This window comes from Betta splendens, chromosome 2, assembly GCF_900634795.4.
Source record: "Betta splendens chromosome 2, fBetSpl5.4, whole genome shotgun sequence".
Classification (NCBI taxonomy): Eukaryota; Metazoa; Chordata; class Actinopteri; order Anabantiformes; family Osphronemidae; genus Betta; species Betta splendens.
The window spans coordinates 13,636,977-13,645,058 of record NC_040882.2 but is presented as its reverse complement, the minus strand read 5'-3'; the positions used below and the strand labels follow the sequence as shown (position 1 = coordinate 13,645,058).

General features: G+C 45.9%; 1 protein-coding gene across 4 annotated transcripts in view; it reads right to left on the bottom strand.

The window, feature by feature from the left end:
• The window catches only part of LOC114842173 (neuroligin-2-like), a 315,730-nt gene that overhangs the window by 24,411 nt on the left and 283,237 nt on the right, over nucleotides 1–8,082 (bottom strand). The gene's annotated exons all lie outside the window — the stretch shown is intronic.

Sequence of the window (8,082 nt, the reverse complement as noted above, 5' to 3'; positions counted from 1 at the left end):
TTGGTCCCGTGTGCGGTGTGCACACCAGGTGAGACGCACAGACCTGCAGCCGTGCAGCCTTTCGGTCACACCACTGCTAAAGATGAGCGCCCGCCTCCTGACCTTGTGTGTGCGCTGAGGGGGAAGGTTGTTTGACACCAGCTACACAAACTCATGGCCGCGACAGGGGAGCCACATCAACTCATCCTTGGCTGTTGTGAAGAACACCGTTGCCTGGCAACTGGCCAAAGGTAAAAAACCCTCTCCAGATGATGAGAGGAACGATGACCCGTCTGCCTTTGTCCACCTTTCTTTGCTCCGTCTTCAGTCGGTCCGTTTCATTCCCACTGACTTCTTGTTTGTTGTCCTGTCATGTCACCTAACATAGGCAGAGCTGCACAAAAAACAGGCAGGTTTTGTCACACGACAACGGCGCGTGCAACTTTCACCTAATCACTAATTAGGTGCACATTTTTCACACCCTGCGTGTCCTAATTAAGGGGAATCCAACACTATACAACTGCAGACGCTGCTCAAAACTTCCCAAACTAAAATGAAAAACTTTGACTGCTGGTGTCATTCGCCGTCTTTGCTCCTCTCTGCCTCATCTCTCTCTCAACCTGTGTCATGCTCTACTTCCTCCTTCCCGGACACCCTTGCGACATTCCGCTTGACAAAAAACTGGGTTTGCGCTCAACTACTGTTACCAGAGGCAAGATTTAAGACGGGGGATAATGAATAGAAACGATAAATGTTGATACTATTGCTTTATGGCCCTCTCTCTCCATCTCTCTTCTTCCCCTCCTCCTCACCACTCCCACACAACCTAGACTCTCTGAATGCCTGGCGTGTTTGCGCTGAGGGCAGCACTTTGTCACGTCCCTCATACATATGCAGCACACAGTCCAGGTGAAACAGAGAGAGGGAGAGAACGCGAGGGAGTGAATTTAAGGAAAGCAGAAAAAAACTAAAGCAAGGCGTTGAGGAGTTGGGGAAGGTAACAAACAAAGGGAGAAATGGGTAAGAACGGTGCAGAGAGAAGGGGAGCGATGCAAAAGAGCAGAAGACAAGGGGGATTAAGACGGAGAGAGCAGGCGCTTTACTGGGACAACACACACGACAGGCACAGAGAGATGGAGTGGACAGGAGTCAAAGCCATTAACCTGCAGGCTTGGCGTGTGCGGCTGGATGCTGGGCGCAGACACAGTTGCATCCCGGGGCCGCATCACCCGGGTCTCCTGTCGACCCAGCCCCTCCCGAGCTGCCCACCAACCAAGATGGATAGCAGCTCGCCGGCTAATCACGCCTCCCGCTAAGCTGGACCAAACGTCCTCCCACACGCTCCCTTCATCCAAGACTGTGGGCGTTAATGTCAGCGCTGCACTCATGTGGGTTTTGTACTCCTCCCCAGTGTTTCACCTAAGTGAGTGTCTGTGCATTCCCCCAGTGCGGGCCCACCTACTGGTATTTAGCTCGCTCCCAGTCCCCCAAACCAGCACCTTGACAGACCCACCACTGTTTACACCTGTGGCTTATTGCTACTCACGCGCTGAACACTCACAGCGTGGGCAGAGGAAGAAAAAGGCCCCACGTTGATTCAGGAGCAGCAGATGAAAAGGAAATCAGGGAGGAAAACACAGAAACATGCGAAGGCATCTGGAAGTACTGAAACATTTACAAAGCCTTTAATTCTGTCGACTAAACAGTTGGGAGCAATATTTTTTAATTTCATTCCAACTGAATAGCAATAATATCGTTTTACACATTTTCAATTATGTCTGCACTTATTAGTTGTTTCTGTGAATTAATTTTCTTAATGAAATAATTGTGTTATTGCACAAATATAATTTTTTTCCAGCAAATTGACAATTAGCTCCTGTTTCATGTTTTTCCAAATACATTTAACGAGGTATTTGTGACATTTTTACAGACAAACAACTTGACTGCATAAAGCCAAAATAGGGACATTTTCTACCTACACCAACAAATATTTCTGGCCCATTTTCATTTGTTGCATTAATTAAAACTGTATTTTAAGTGATTATGGAAAACAGAGTTGTTATTTCTTTTTTTTTTTTTTTCACTTCAGTTTTTAGTCCTTGAAACGTGAAGATAACTTCACTGAGTCAAGCTGTTCACTATTTGCACCTAATCTAAAAACACTTGTAGGATTTTCTCATTTTTATCTGTCCTTTCTCACTTTCTTTTTTTCCTTTCATATTTGTAAAAAGACGTAGTGATAATGTTCTGGGTTTAAGGCAAAAGAGAAATGAGCAGGGCAAAGATTTTGTCCTGAGAATTAATGCTCCTCTCGCCTGCAGTCGCCATTCATTTAACAATATGTTCAATTTCCCTGACCAGTGATATTTTTCATTCCTGAAATGCATCATTTCTTTCTGTGTGTCATTAATTTGTTGCTGTCGGAGCCTATGGCGGACGAATGGATAAACCAAAGTCATCAATGAGAAGGAGAGCAAACAAAGACAGCTTCATTTCCCTTTTATCACCCTGTATGTCTGTTATATGTTCCACCTCTGGACTCTGCTCCTCCTCAGTCATGTCATTGGTAACTAATAGCAACCCAACAGGGAAGTGCTCCGTCACGCATGACTGCTGCTCTGCTTAAGGGAAACGGTGCGTTCACAATACCGCGATAAAACAGCTCTGATGAGCTGTCAGTCAGACGAGCCTGCGCAACAACGCTGCAAACTCGAAGGTGGTCGTTAGAAACGGCGATGCGTTATTGCTCGCGGTTTGCGATGTGCAGTCTTTTGTGTGTGTGTGTGTGTGTGTGTGTGTGTGTGTGTGTGTGTGTGTGTGTGTGTGTGTGTGTGTGTGTGTGTGTGTGTGTGCGTCCCATTAATTTAGCCGGGGTCTGGGAGCGTCCAGGCAGACCGGTCTGTTAGCGTAGCCGCACTGCCACTACTTATTAATCAAGCTGGCAGAGCGTCTGCGGTGGCACTGCCCCTCTGCCTGCCAAACGGGGAGCTGGCCTCACTCTGATAACTTTCAACACATTACACCCACTGCTGTGAGGCTGCCAAATTAGGAGCAACTCCGGCTACGATAAGTCTAATAGTCCTGAACTGTGGGAGGCTGATAGACTGTGGACGGCCCACAGGACTGATGGCTTCGGTCGGAGCTGTGGAGTGGGGGCTACGGGAGAACAAAGGGGAACTCGGGAGGCTTCCAGCGCGTCCAACCACACGTCCTCCTGCCACGCGTTAAACCCGACTCAGCCCAACCCGGATGCAGAGCGTCCACACAGGCAGGAGAAGCTTGGCCCAACGCGGGCGTGCGCTGGAAGTGGGGCGGTTTCTCTGCCGACACCAAAGACGCTGCTCGTGCACAGCCTTCATTCAAGCGGCAGCGGTGCCAGGTCTTTGTTGGCAAAACGTCCACGGGCGCAGGAAGGAAAATGGATCGGACAAACTTTGACTTTGATCGGGTCAGAAGATTTAACTCTCGTATCCCGCGCTAGAGTTTAAATAATGGTTCAAATACGAATGTGTGGGCGCGCTTTTGGTCGTTTGCTTCTGATGAACGTGCAGACAGCAATGCTTGATGTTATAAATCAAGTAAATAGTGATATTTCCAGCTTGCAAAACCATAAAATGAAAAGCCAGTGTTATAAGGAAGGTTTGGTTCCTCTGGTTGGAGGCACGATTCTGTGCATTGAATCAATGCAGCACCTTCACGTCAGCATACGGGTAGATTCACAGTATGAACTCCAGATTCTCCCTCTCTACAGCATGTTACCGTTGCACATAATGGAGATTAACAGCAGAATCACTTGGCTGCAGCTTTAGCCATTATTTTCCAATGGAGAGAGCAGTGACACTGATCAAAGAGTAACTACTGCAGCAGCCACTTCAGTTTCGTACTCAGCTGTGCGAGTAGGTCTGCATGAACTTGTGCCGCCCTTTCAAGTGACTCCATTGAGATTAGAAGAGACCGAGAAACATAAAGCAGAAGAAAGCATCTGAGAATATCAAGAACTACAATCAAACCATTATGAAGTGAACCACGAGCAGAGAGTAAGAGCTTCTTTTCTGTGGACTTTCTGACCGGTCCTGTTGAGTTTTTTCCTATGTTACGACACATCTAACATTCTACTTCAGAACCAAATAGTTTGAGCTGTTTTTCGCAAATGCTTTATTTCTCTCATTTATTAATATTTATGGCTTGTGAGTGAAATGTGTCCTTTGTGTTTTTCGACTGTCGTTCGACTGAAATATGCTAATACGATTTGTCAGAACAATCTGCGGCAGACACACAAGGAAAATAATAACAATAATTATACACCCTGTCAAAAATTATTAAGAACGGAGCGCTGGCGTCATCACACTTGTTTATGGTGAAGTGACTGGTCTGACGCTGCACGTGCTCAACGGGGCGGCGCCTTGCAGCTGGGGATGGTGACGGACAGTGGGGTGAGGAAGGAAGGGGAGGAAGTGAAACATCCCTCCGTGTTCCATGAGGCACAGCTGGTCTGTACGGAGCAGAAGCTGGAAAGCAGGGGACACGCGCACATCAAACAAGTGAGAGTGAGAGGACGATGTGGGAATAACACAGCCTATCCAGCAATAGTTGGCTACATGCTGCTGCCTCATGGGCGGTCTGTCTCTCCTCTCTCTCTCTCTCTCTCCTCATCTCTCTCCTCTCTCTCTCGCTCGTCTCTCTCCTCACTCTCTCCGCCTCGGTCTTCTCATCTCTCTCTCTCTCTCTCTCTCTCATAGCAGGTTCTTTTCTTTCTACCAAACCTTTTATTAGGTTTTCCCATGTTTAATGTTTTTATCCCGGGTAATTGTTGCATCTCTAGTTACAGTATGAGCCGTTTATTTTCCAAAATAAAAGAAAATCCATTCACTGTAATCAGTGACACAGAGACACATGCTGTGTGTGAGTCTGTGTTTGCATTCTGCAGAGTAAATTTTGTGTGACGCAGACGCAAGGCGATGATGATGATGCTTGTTCAGAAACTTTAAGTTTCTGCTGTCTGCTGATAAATTAGGCTTTTCCTGTCTGAATCGCACCTCATGCATTTCACAGAGCGACTTCTCCTCCCGTTGTTTGTGAGAGGAGCTTGGCCTTCCGCTCCCATTCAGGGGATTTGATGCAGGTGCATTGTAACACAATGAGTGATGCGACACAGGCCCAGATTGACAAACAGCGTCGCACACGGGAGCAGTGATTTCCTTGATGGTGTGAAAACAGAAAGCGGCCTCTCTGACAAAGCCGTCAGAGCAGTTATTTGTATTTGTTTGGGTTTTTTTGAGCTGGCGGAACCGGGTCCATGAGCCTGTAGGTTCTGGTTCTGGTTGTGACCTCCTGTCAGCATCATAACAGTCTATTCTAATTATCATTTTAGTTTTTGTGATAGAAGAAGCTGAGGTCCTTTGGAGTTAAGGTGCAGTAATTTAATTGAAATAAAGTTATCTAATGTTTTAATTGTCCTCATTCTTTATAAAAGAAGCACAATCTGCCTATTAAACCTTAATGAATTCATTAAACAACACGCTGAGTTATCCAACATATACAGTATTGAAGCTCAGCCAGAAACCAGATAAACTGGTGCTTGCTCTCATCGTGCTATTATTACTGCCATAGTAAAGTATTTAAGTAGTATTTCTGCCACACATATGATTAATAGATGACGCTGTGGAAGCTGGGTAAGAAACTGTGGCCTGATTGTGGAGCCTCATAGTTAAACTAAAACTTTCATAAATGTTCATTCATTATTAACGGGTAATATTTTTTCTTATTATCATTAATTAATCAGATGTCTTAGTGGAGATCGGTGCCCATGTGAATTATAAAGACACCAAAAGGATGTTGATGTGTAGAGAAGTGGGATAGAAGATGTAAAAGCTGTGGATCTCAGAAGTATCGAGTTTTCGCGTTGTTCTCATAACGGTGACACTTCATTGGAATTCATCTTAGAAATGTGACTGGTGCAGTGTTGGTCAAAAGCGCATGGTGTGCGTCTGTGTATCCCTTCAGCTAATGTGCAGGAGACGGCTGTGCACCGTTTCCCCCCTAGAACCCTTTATCCAAATTGTTTACCTAATGCGCTGTACATGCAAGTGGAAGGTCAAACATCTAAACCTCCGCTGGGCGAGAGAGCGGGCGGGGCGAGCGAGCGGAGTGTTGCCGTTTGTGTGACGAACGAGAGGGATTTTGGAAGTTGCTCGCCGCTCACCTACGAGGCAGGAGTCACGTTTAGTGTCGCTGGATGCGAGGCGCTCTCATCTGGCGACAGGCATTCAGATTAACCGCGATTGTCCTCACTGCAGTGAAGAGCGCTTCATCGTCATTTACATGTTCAATCAGCTGCCGTGAATGGGGAGAAACAGATGAATGCATCATAACGTATGTGTGTACAGGGGCAGGTGTGGGTGAGAGGAGCATCTCGGCGCTGACGCTGGGAGGTGAAAGGGAGGTTAGCAGCTGAATAATTAACTCAAACACTTCACAGCCTTTTTAAAGGAGCAGGCACATGCAGCTAAATCGGGCCATAAGTCTTGTCAATCTGAAAAATACACAAAAAAAAACTGTTTGTAGCTGAAATATTTGTGTTTAAACTTTAAAAAGATAAAAAATCATCAGACTGTTGAATTTTGAAAATAAAATTTCTCAATTAAAAGATAAGTAAATGATTATTTTATTATTTTATTATAACTCTCACTTTTACAAACACTCCTGTTTTTTATATTCTCACATTCAAAGCTCATGTCTTTGAGTTTTAAATCTTCATTTGCCGCCGTCACATCACATTTATTTTTTCACTTTGGCGTAGGAGGCGGGTCTAACACAGAGGGCCAATCAGAATCATCATGTCAGGTTGCCTTTATAAGCTGTGGGGACCGTCTTCCATACGTTGCGAACAAAACAAATCAATGAGAATTGGACGAATTTTGCAACACACAAAACAACTCCAACACAATAGAAAGAGTATCCAGGCGAAGAAAAGCCAGGCTGCGATAAACGGCGCTGGCTCCCGCCGGCGGCCCGCGTGCTGCGTGAGGAGGAGCCGCGGTATCTAGGCCAGCGCAGCAGGGGCTCGGTTTGAAGTGGCGCTGCGTTTGCCAGCACGTAGTAGAGGAGCACGACTATTTTCTGCTTCAGAGATGCACAGACAGACACAACAGCCGAGCGTTGCACTAGCAGCCACTGAGGGCGATGCTGATGCTGATGCTACACACACACACACACACACACACACACACACACACACAACACTACAGACCCACACTAGGCGTTTAGCCGTTGATTTCTGCTGTTGGTTTGCTGTGCTGGCTAAATGCTACGCGCTGCACAGCTGCTGCAGCTGGAACAGGCTCACGCGGCAGTGGGGGGATTCATTAGCTCTTGTTTTCCTCTCTCTGTTTCACCCCCTCCATCACTGTTTTCTTTACCCCATTCTTGCCCTTATTCTAGGCCCTTTGCTGGTTTGTGGAGCTAATTTGAATTTTGGGACTTTTTGGAGTTCTTTTGAGAACATTTTTTTTTCACCTTTTACTTTTTAAGTCCAGCCAGAAGTAAACAGTGTTTTCATATATTTTTTACTAGAGGAAAAGTTTGAGGAAATTACCTCAGTGATGTCATCGGGGTCATTCCATCAGTGGATAGCTTTATCAAGAGAACAAAGAATCCATGTGAATAATTTTTTTCATTTAATAATCCTCTATGCAATTATGCAATTAAAAGAAACTTTTAGGGCAAACTTGATAAATGTACATATGCTAGTTCTACAGTAGAGCACATCAGAGCTTGTGTTGACACATTATGCATCAACTTTTTGTGTGAGGGGAAAAAAGAGAAGAGAGCTGTGGTGTCAGCCTTTGATGTATGTGTGTGTGTGTGTGTGTGTGTGTGTGTGTGTGTGTGTGTGTGTGTGTGTGTGTGTGTGTGTGTGTGCCAGCTGCTACAGGCTGATTGCTCAGGACTGGCCTCCCTCTGATTTAGTCGGCTGTACGTCGACACGCTGCGATTGGAAACAGCCACGAGGTTGTTAGTGTAAACATGCAGATTTCAGTCAGACTGCTAATAAGAGCATGACCCAGCACGCGTGCAGTGAAGCTGCATCACTGTGAAGGTGCG